The sequence below is a fragment of the Equus quagga genome, chromosome 17, assembly GCF_021613505.1.
Source record: "Equus quagga isolate Etosha38 chromosome 17, UCLA_HA_Equagga_1.0, whole genome shotgun sequence".
NCBI classification, from domain to species: domain Eukaryota; kingdom Metazoa; phylum Chordata; class Mammalia; order Perissodactyla; family Equidae; genus Equus; species Equus quagga.
The window spans coordinates 10,700,893-10,711,394 of record NC_060283.1 but is presented as its reverse complement, the minus strand read 5'-3'; positions in this window follow the sequence as shown (position 1 = coordinate 10,711,394).

Sequence of the window (10,502 nt, the reverse complement as noted above, 5' to 3'; positions counted from 1 at the left end):
ATGACGATTACTCTTATTAAGCCCCCACAGCCTGCTGGTGCTGAGAACGTTCCGTGGGCCTTTTCAGCAAGAACGCTGGGGGGCCGCCCTCTGGGGGAGGTTTGGGGACGCAGGTGGGTGCTGTGCTGACGGCATCGGTGTGGGGGCGTGGAGCCCCAAGGGCTAATGGGACGGGAGGATGGGGACAGACCCCGGGTGCCACGCGATGGGGCGCCGCTCCTGACGCACGTGCACACGTGTGTGGCTGCTTCCTGTCATGGCACTGTGGTGGCTGATGTCGACAGGTGCCACCTGGCCCGGGTCACGTTATCATTGCTTGACAGCTGGCCAGCTGGGAAGAGGCATCTGCCCGTGGGAACAGGAGGCCCGGGGGGGTGGCGGGAAGCCGTGTGTGGGGAGGCTGCAGGACGGTGGGGATGTTCCACGCAGACAGATGGAAGCCCTGAAACTCAGAATCTGATCCCCGGTTTCCTCTCTGACCATCTGGAGGGCCACCCATCCCCACAGAAATGTTCCCCAAACAGCTAAACATGCAAGGACAGAGGAGGGACCAGATCCAGGAAAGCCCCCCTTAGGGCTTCTGTTCAAGGTCAGAGGAGGGTCGGCCGGGGTCTCTGAGACATCCCAACACTCCTTGCGTTTCAAGACGCTGCTTCACACAGGGCTCTGGCGGGACAGTTCTTTGAGTCATAAAACTTCACCCCAGAAGGACCTTTGTGAGAACCAGGTCAGTCTGAGCCAGAGAGATGAGGCACGAAAGCCACTGGCTTAGTGAGCGAACGCTCTGGTCTCTCTGCTCTGGATACAAGGCGTTTCCCAGCACATCACCAAACTGGGGGTCTCAAGTGGGCAGAAGCGGGGGACTGGAAGCTTCCTAGGAGAGCCAGCATCTCCTGTGCAGCCAGTGATAAGCATGGGGCCTTGTTTTCTCTTGTTGAAGAAGTGGCGTGTGAGTGTGTGTGCATGCGCATGTGTGTGTCTGTCTTCAGAGATCCTCAGGTAAAGAGACGGGTCAGAAAGGCATCTTTCTGGTCTATTTATCCTCAGAGAGAGACTGAGTGACAGGCTGATGGAGCTGTGTTCAGGAAAGACTTTATAAGGATCTGGCCCCAAGCAGCCTCGCTATGGACCATGACAAGGTGTGGTCCCTATGGTCCCTTCAGGTCCATATGGTGGGACAGTCTTGGAGCAGAGCCACATTCTCCTGGTGGGCTCTGGCACAAGGGGCAGGAGGCTGGCATTGAAGAACCTGAGCATATACGAGGCCTCTGGCAGCACGGGGACTCCTGGGTATGGCAGTGAAGGCCTCAGAGACACGGGACGGTGGTCCCTCCACCGTGACCACGTGACTCCCTTAGTGATGAGGCTAAAGTCTGACCATGTGGGGTAGTAGTCAGAGCTCTTTGTGAGCGACGGAAACCAACTTCGGCTAATTGAAGCAGAAAAGGAATCTATCAAAAGGATTTCGGAGTTCACAGAATCTTCAGGTGGACCTGAGAACACAGCTTAGAGGCTACTGAGCCAGGAACCAGAGCCAAAATTGCCCCTCAGACCCAGGCCCATGGAGACAGCATGCCTCCCCCACCGCTGGGCCCTGGACTGCCCCTGCGGCCCCTGCCCCCACAGTCCTCAGGAGATTCCGCACGGTCCCTTCTGCTCTGCCATGTCTCATTTCCGATTCAGAATCTAGGATGAACGCCTCTGATGGGTGGTTTCCAGGTCACATGCCTGCATCCAACTTGCGAGGGAAGCTGGGAGTTTCCAGCGTTTCCAGCTTCCACAGTAGGACGTTTGGGTTCTGTTTTGCAAAACCCTTGGCATTCTTCAACCTAAGACAATGTGGGGGTGGCCAAAGAATTCAAATGTCCTTCGTTCACATGTGTGTTACCATCAAGAGGTTGGGAATGAGCCTTTTTGGAGCGTCTCTTGTGGGCCAGGTACCTTACACACCTGGCAAGGAGGCTGCTGCCTTATGGACCCTTTGTGAGACATGGAAAAAGATGCCCTTCCTCACTTGCCCTGTGGGATACTAATCTATGAGGTCCTTGATGCAAACCGGGTCCCTTGGATCTGGTCCTACTGTGCATGGCGTCACCCGCTCAGCTGTGTGCACTGCAAGTGTGGGTTTCACAGGCACAGACTCAGGAGCTTGGTGAGAAGTGCACCCCGGGCTCTCTGTAATGGAACTTCGCCAAGACATCCCTCTAGTGGATTCCAGGCCAACTCAGCCCCCTTCGAATCTAAGCTCTGTCCCTTTAGGACTCAAATCCAATCGGATCAAGAATCCTGCCCCTCCTCCAGGGTGCGTCCATTCCGGAAAGTTGCTCCTGGGGGAGAGGCATCCATCCGTGTTGACTCCTCCTGAGATATGTGACCTCCGTGGGTTTGGTCATCCACACCTGTCCTGCCTGCACCTGCCCGGAAGCAACTGTGACACTCTGACCTCTGGTTGCTGGGGTCACACAATCAACCCTTCAGCTGCTTTGCCTGGACCATGCATGCAGCCCCTCAGGTCCATCAGCCTGCTCTCGGCCTCACCAAGTCCATCTTGGAGGTTCAGAAACTTCGGGATGCTCCCCCATGACGCAGGGGCGTGTAGAGGATCCGTGGGGGAAGCTAGCTCAGCTCCGTTTCTATTCCTGAGGCTTCTCTATACAGGTAGGGGGGCTTACGGGAGGCCCGCTGCATTCTCAGACCACACCTGGTAAGGGAAGTACAGGTCCGCTCAGCCCTGGTGTCCCCTAATGTACCAGGGACTTTTTCCTTTTCGTACCACGCTCAGCTCAGAGCAGGTGGGACCGGGGCCTTTGAGGGCCGACATTCCGTTTAGGGGTGCTACTCTGCCCCTTCTCTCCCTCCTGCCTGTGGAACCTGCATCTCTCTTTGGGTGGGATCTTGGCTTCTGTGATGACGCATCCTTCCCCACTCCAGGGCTTTCAGCATCAGCTCTCTGCTCTCCAAGTTCAAAGCTAAGCTTTTAGACCTACACAAAATCTCTCTCTCAGAACCCGGCCGCAGTCTCAGCTCTGGGTTTCAAAGCCTCTTTTGCAACTCAAAGCCAAGGATTTGACTCTTTGTTCTGAGTTTCCCTCTGAGAGTGGGAATACAGAAAGCCAATTTAGCATCTGAAAGGAAGGGAATGGATATAAGGAAATTGTCTACAGCGGAGTATCAGTTAATATCGCAAAATGAGAATACCCAGCTCCCATCTGATTTCACCGATGCTTCATCCTAATCCTTCCAGGAGAGGGTGACTATACTCATCCCAGGCCTGGGACTAGGGTGAGGTGAGCCAGGCACTTTCCCAGGCACAAAAAAAACGAGTCTTCGAGATAAATACAATTAATTTAATACCATCATTTAAAAAATCAAAATTAATGCAAAAAATCCATGATCAACAAAATAGCAAAATTTCGAATAAAAATAGGATTAATACTACCAATTTTTCCCTTTGCTGCAGGCTCCCATATGAGTGTGGCTCATCACAGCGCTGGTACCGATGTTGTCTTTATTGCATTAGACTGTTATTTATCTTGATTACAGTATTGTTACGGCTCTTAGTTAATATCAGACCTGATGTCGGTTCCCGGAGATTGAACCGAGCTTATTTGGGGTTAAAACCAAAAATATTCATCCCTGTTCTCTGCTTCTTGAGTTCCACTCATATGTAAATATCTGTCTTTTTAACCTTTGACTCCCTGAGCTTTACAACCAAATAGACGTTACAAATTGTTAAAACCCAGGTGGCCTCACGCTGGACTCCCATTAAAGTTTTAGCTCATCATGTGTCCTTGAAGTCTGCCACAGGGAAGCTGTTGTCCAGAGGAGGTCAGAAAGCTGAGGCTTCCCAGACCTCAACTGCTCGGGCCCTGACACCAGAATCCACCATCCTTCATGGAAGCAAGACAGCCAAGGACAGCCACCTGCAACCCTCCTGTCTTACTGTTCCCCTCTCCCCGTAAGCAGATTCTCAAGGTCAAACACAGGCTGGTGGGAAAACACCGGCCAGCAAAGCTATGGGCTCCCCATCCCCTACCTAAAACCCCAAATAAAAACCCTTTCTTGTAGCTTTTCGGGGTGTTTTGGATTTCAGCATTAGTTACCCATTCTCCTTGCTCAGCGCTTTGCAATAATAAAACTCCTACTTTCTTCCATTACAGCCGGTGTCAGAGATTGGCTTGCTGTGCAAGGAGCGAGCGAACTCACTTCAGGCTCGAGATCAGTCTCATGCGCCGTATGATGACATTTCCATCAATGATGGCCCGCATATACGACAGTGGTCCCGTAAGATTAGCACCATATAGGAAGGTGTGTAGTAGGCTACACCATCTAGGTTGTGTAAGTACTTTGTGAAGTTCGCATGACCACAAAATCGACTAACGATGCATTTCTCAGAATGTATCCCGGTCGTTAAGTGATGCATGTCTGTACCGTGTTTTTTGGTGCCCCTTAAATTTTGTGCCCAGGGTAAGTGCCTTGCCCGCCTCACCCTAGCCCCAGTTTTGCCTCATTGTCCAGATGTGAGAATCGAGGTTCAGAGAGAGTGAGTGGCTCTGGTGGAACAGGTGGCCCTGGGGAACCTGTGGGAGAGAGTTCTCCCCGTTCATTCATTCAACACTTATTTGTTGAGTAGGTTGAGCAGCACCTGGCCAAGTACTAGAGAACGTCACTGAGCAAGGGCCCCACTCTCAAGGAGCTTGTATCTTAGCACAGAGGAAACAGATTCCAAATAATTCATAGTCAATTATTTACTTAATTATAATTGGAGCAAGTACTTTGAAGGAGAAATGTGGGAGCTCAAGAATCTATAACATGAGGGCTTGACATGCTCCAAAGAATCTGGAAGGATTCTCCGAGAGAGGGAAGTTTTAGCTGAAAACTTAAGGATAAGCGAAGTGAGCCAAGTAGAGTGGGAAGAAAAGGGACCAGCCTGTGCAAAGGTCCTGGGGTGGAAAAAAGCTGGTATGGTTGAGAAACTGAGAGGAATTGTGTTAGTCAGTCCAGGTGGATTCTGTGACAAACAGCCATTAAGTCTAAGTGGCTAAACGCATTAAAAATTTATTTCTCATTTACTTCACCATCTAATGTGGGTCAGGGAGCTCGTCTCCAAGCGGTGACTCAGGGATCCAGTTCCCTTCTACGTTTAACACTGCAGAAATAAAAGAGAATAGAGGACTGTGCATGGATGTGGCACATATCACTTCTGCCCACATCCATCAGCCCAGTGCTCGTGCCAGAGCCCCACCTCATCAGCCTGCTGTGTACCCAGGAAGAGAAAGAAAACAGAAGTGGATGACCCTCGGCAGCCTGTGCCACAGGGAGGGGGACCAGGCCAGGCAAGTCCTTGGAGATCATAGGGGGGGACCTGAGTCTGGAGTCTCAGAGCAGAAGATCTGACTTGCACTTGGCCACAGATCTAGGAAGGTATTGACATAAGGGCGGCTGCCAGCCATGATACTGTGGCATCTTTCCAGGAGGAAGGAGCTGTCATGCCCGGAACCCATTTGGGAATATGGGGGCCTCCCCGAACCCATTAGGATGGTCAAGTTCCTGTCCATGGCGTGGGGGCGTGACCCTGGGCACCAGTCAGATTCCCTCCCTTGACCTCTGGTCTCCCTGGAAGAGATGAGGAAGGTTCTCAGCTCTCAACAGACCAGGCAGGTCGCTGTCAGAGCTCGAGTGCTGCGGGAATGTGATCCGCAGGGTGTGTCTAGGCTCCAGTCTCTAGGGGCGTCTGGGGCGCACATTGGCAGTGGCTGAGCTAGCCTCAGGAGTTGGCCCCATCTAGAGAAGCACCTGGGGTAATGGTGGGCCAGACACCGCCTGGAATTTGCTAACAGGCAAACCCTGAGCCCAGATCATGCCCTCGCATGCCCCTGGCTTGGGGACCTCTTTGCTCTGCCTTGAGCCTCTATTGGCATTCCTCGGCTTGCCCTGTGGGTTCTAGGATGCCCCTATTTGGGCAAACACACAGAGCTCTGGGGCCTGGGATCAAAATCTCCCAGTAGGGCAGTCCTGGAAATCTTTTCGAGTTTCTGGGATGGGGGCAAGCATTTGGGCATCTCTAATTTCCTGCAGCCGAGAGAGGCAAGGAGACACAGCAGGAGAAGCCCAGGCCTGGCAATAAGACGGACTCGGTTTGAATCCTGACTTTGCCCCTTACCAGCTGTGTGACCTTGATCAAGCTACTTAACTTCTCTGAATTTGCTTCCTCATCTGTAAAACAGGGGGATTTAGTACCTGCCTGGCGGAGCGGTGGTGAAATGTAAATGAGACACCTGTAAGTGCTCAGTAAATGACGACCATCACTATCTTGTGGAAGAGAACCAAAATGAGAGCTGTACAAGTTGCACAAATTCCTTGCCCCCAACACGTACAATACACACACACACACACACACACCCCGGTCTTGCAGCTGCAGCCAAAAGGACCATTCAAATATGTGCCAGATCATGTCATTCCTTGGGGCAAAGTCACCCAATGATCTGTCACTCAGAGTCAAAGCTGAGCCTTCATAGGCCCCGGGCCCTCGGCAGTCCGCCCCTTTTGTCTCTCTCTCTGACCTCATCTGTCACCCTGCTCGCCCTCGCTCCCCACCTCCTGGCTGCTCCAGAACACGGAGGCACACTCCCACCCCGGGGCTCGGCGCTGCCATCCCCTCTGCCTGGAACACATTTCCCGACACCTGTCTGCAGGGCTCACTCCCTCTCCTCCTCCCCATCTTTGCTCAAATGCCTCCCCAGCCACCCTGTTTTAAATGGAGCCCTCCCTCCTTCTCTCTCTTCCTTGCTTTATTCCCCCATTGCCTGATCATGGCCTGACACACTGTGAAAGGCATTTTGTTGATTATCTCCACTCGCAGGAATATCTGCTCCACAAAGGCAGGGGTGCTTTGTCTGTTCTGTTCACATTCGTAGGGCCTGGGCACACGAGTAGGGGCTTAATGTTTGTTGAATGAATATCCGAATGAAGGCGAGGACTGGTGCAGGTAAGGGGAGTGGGCCATGGCATGAAGTGCATCATCACTCTCCTCTTTTGCCAAGTGAAGGAGTTAGACTAGAACCCCGGGGGGCGGCCTGAACCCATGGGAATGGTGCACATCATTGCGTGAGTTCCTGCCTCCATGCATTTTTCTGGGTTGAGGATCCCTAGCTTCTTGCAGACATTTAACAGAGCCTGTGATGGCCCCCAGAGGAGCCAAGTCCTCACCCTGCTCTGATATTTCGTGGTTGGCTCTAATAGGCTCAAATCCCTGCTTTCTAAGAACCCACAATGCTAACGTTCCTTGATCTCGTTCAGGTCTCCGCAGCCACAGCGGTCCCGTCCCCAAAAGGGGCAGGGGAACCAGAGGGGGCCTTGGCGGGGTCAGCATGGCGGGGGCAGGGGTGCCCACGGGGCACGGGAGCGGAGACGAAGGAGACCTCTATATCACATGTGCTGTTTTCTTCCTTTTATTTAAAAAGAAAATAGATTTAAAGCAAGTATGACAAATGCGAGTCACTGTCGATGCTGGATACGGGGCACAGGGGTTTTTTTTATCACAGAGAGCTTTGTGCCTTTTCTGTATTTCAAAAATTTCCTTAAAAAGTACAGATTTGGAGGTGGGCAGGATGGTTACAGCTCATGATTAGGAATGAAGAGGCCGTTTCTGGGGGCCCGAGGGACACGTACTTGGGGCATTTTTCCTTGTTGGGGGGCCGAGGGGATGGCGGCGTCTGGGCCCATCCCTGGGGCTGTGGGAGCCCCCTGTCCTCCCCTCCTACCCCCCTCCCGGGTCTCAGTTTCCTGCCTTCCTGAGGAGGAGGGAAAGGCTGAGAGGCCCCGTGCTGGGGGTGAAGTTAATTCATTAGCGATGCCTCGACAAGGACTGGGCGCCCGCGGTGCCAGCATGATTCATCAACACGATTGCCCTGCTGCCAGCCTGCGTGGGCCCGGAACGCCAGCACATTTTCCCTTTACCCACTGAGAAGGGCCTGGTGGGAGGCGAAGGTACAGGAGCTACGGGGAGCAAGGAAAGGACTCGGAGAAAGAAGAGGGCTGGGCCCCTGTGCCCTTGAACCCAGGAAGCTCTGCCAGGCTGGTGCTGGAGTTGCAGGGGCTGGTGGGGCTCCTGCCTGGGCCGGCAGAGCCCAGGAGGGCTGCCTGGTGCTGGAGCATGTGGTGAGGGGGTACTGGTTGGGTTCCCTCCTCCAGAGCGAATGTTCCCTCGGAGGGGGGGGAATGACTTGGGGGCGGCAGGGGGTGGGGGTGGGGGAGGCGCTCATGCTCATCCATCAGCCTCCCTGGGTTTTCCTCAACTTGCTGGTCTCTGAGGTAAGAAATTCTCCCAAATGAGCGGAAGGGAGAGAGCTGGACTGGGGCTTAGGTGAGGTCTGGAAGGAGGTGGAAGACCCTCTAGCTGAGCTCAGAAGCCTCCTACACCCCAGGTCTGGCGTCTGGGCTCCACTTATTCTCTGCCTGGGTCCCCTACCTCAGCCTGGAGTGTCATCCGCATCTTGTCAGTCTCCCTCCCAGTACAGGGATCTGAGGCCGGCTCCTGGCTCAGAGCAATACCTGCTTCTGGGTCCCCCATCACCTGCTTGCCCCATGCCGCTCCTTGCCTCATGACGACTGCTAGGGTTCTGCCCTTCCGTTCCTTTATCCAACGCAGGGGGTTTCCGAGCAAAAGAAGCCAGGAGCAAAAAAAGTACACACTGCATAATTTCATTTATGTGAAATTCCAGAACAGGCAAAACTGATCCATGAGGGCGGAGGTCAGGACCATGGCGGCCTCTGGGAGGTGGGGAGTGACCGGAAGAGGCACACGAGCGAACCCTGAGTGCCGGAAATATTACAGTTGTCAGAGCGCAACAACCTGTAACAACGATCTGTGCATTTCACTGTATGTGAAGTTTGCCTCCGTTTTAAAAAATGTTAAAAATTTTCGTTGAATACCTACTACGTGCCCGCACCTGGGACGACAGGGAAGCAGACAAACCCGCCTGCCCCTCAGAGCTTACATTACAGAGGGGGTGGTTCCCACCCTCAGGTTGCAGTGTCACTGCTCTCGGCCCTGGGGCTGGCCACCCTCTTAGCAGGCAGTGGGGGTGGGTGGGGGTGGGTCAAAGGGCAGGATGCTGTCTGGAGGTCTGTCTGTCCAGTCAGTTCCCTGGGTCACACCAGCCAGGTTCAAGGGGAGACATGGAGCCTGCAGACTGGGCTGCCAGGCTGTAACCTCTACTCACTGTGTGACCTTCAGCGGCTTGCCTAATCCCTCTGGGGCCGCTTTCCTCATCTTTCACATGGGATTAATAATGCTTTCTGTATAGTTTTGTCATGAGAGTTACAGGCTCCATTGTGAGCAAATTCATTGCCAGAGGTGGAGCCATCAATGTTTCCATTTATTGGTGTGGTCCATGGAAAAGGGCAGAGGCTCGAGAGGGTGACCTTGGGCAAGTCACCCAGCTCAATCGAAGCTCTCAGAGCCTCAGTTTCTCCATCTTTAAAATTGGAGTAATGAGGGTACCTATCTTCTAGGTGTGTGGCAAGAGTTCAGTGTGATGCTCTCAGCACAGCGCTGGGCACGGGGCAGCCTCACAATAACCGAGAGAGTGTGCCAGGAGCTCAGGCTGGAGGGTCTGAACTGGCGGGGAGAGGGCAGGGGCTAACACTGTTGGCAGGAGCATGCGTGAGAGGAACGGTCCCCAAATGAGAGCGGTCATCATTGGTGGCGCTCCCGTGTCCCAGTCCTCTGCCCACTGCAGCCACAGACAGACCTTGAGCATAGCTGGAGGGACGTGGCACGAGATAGGGGTGTGACTGCACTAGCGAGAAACCTGTTGTGCAACGAGGGTGCCCGAGGAGGGGAGGGGGACGGAGCCAACTCCTGGGTCTCCGCAAATCCTCACACGTGACCCACCTTGAAAAGGGCCAGGAAGGAACACTATTGCGGGTTACTAAAGTGACCCCAGCGAGGGGTCGCATGCCGCTGGACAGGAATGGTCTGCAGTAACCGCGCCCCTCAGTGCCTCCTCGAGAGCCACTTGTCCAGACTCCTGGGTCGTGCGCCGGCGTTTCCTCGGTCCTCTTTTCCTTCTCCTTGGACTCGCTGCTCTGAGCGCACACAACCAGACACCAAACGGCTCGCTGTGGTCGGAAGTGTAGACAGCATCGGACGTCGGGTCTGTGTTGGCACAGTGCCAGGCTTGCGGGGCGTGGACTTTGGGTTCCCTTGGCGCGCGCTGGTTCCCGGGCGGGTCGGATGGGCTGGCGGGGGGCGGGCCCGGAGGCTGGGACCCCGATCGGTTGGCACCCTGGCCCCGCCCCGCCCCGCCCTCCATCCGCCTCATTGGCAGCCGCACGCGCGTCGGGGGTTGCCAGGGTGACGAGTCGCTAAGCGGCGAGTCAGCGCCAACCCGAGCCAGTCGGCCTCCGGCAGAGAGAACGGGGGAGGCCGGAGGGCGGGCGGCCGAGCGCGGCGCGCGGCGGCGCGGCCCCAAGCGGGCGCCTCCTCCCGGCCCGGC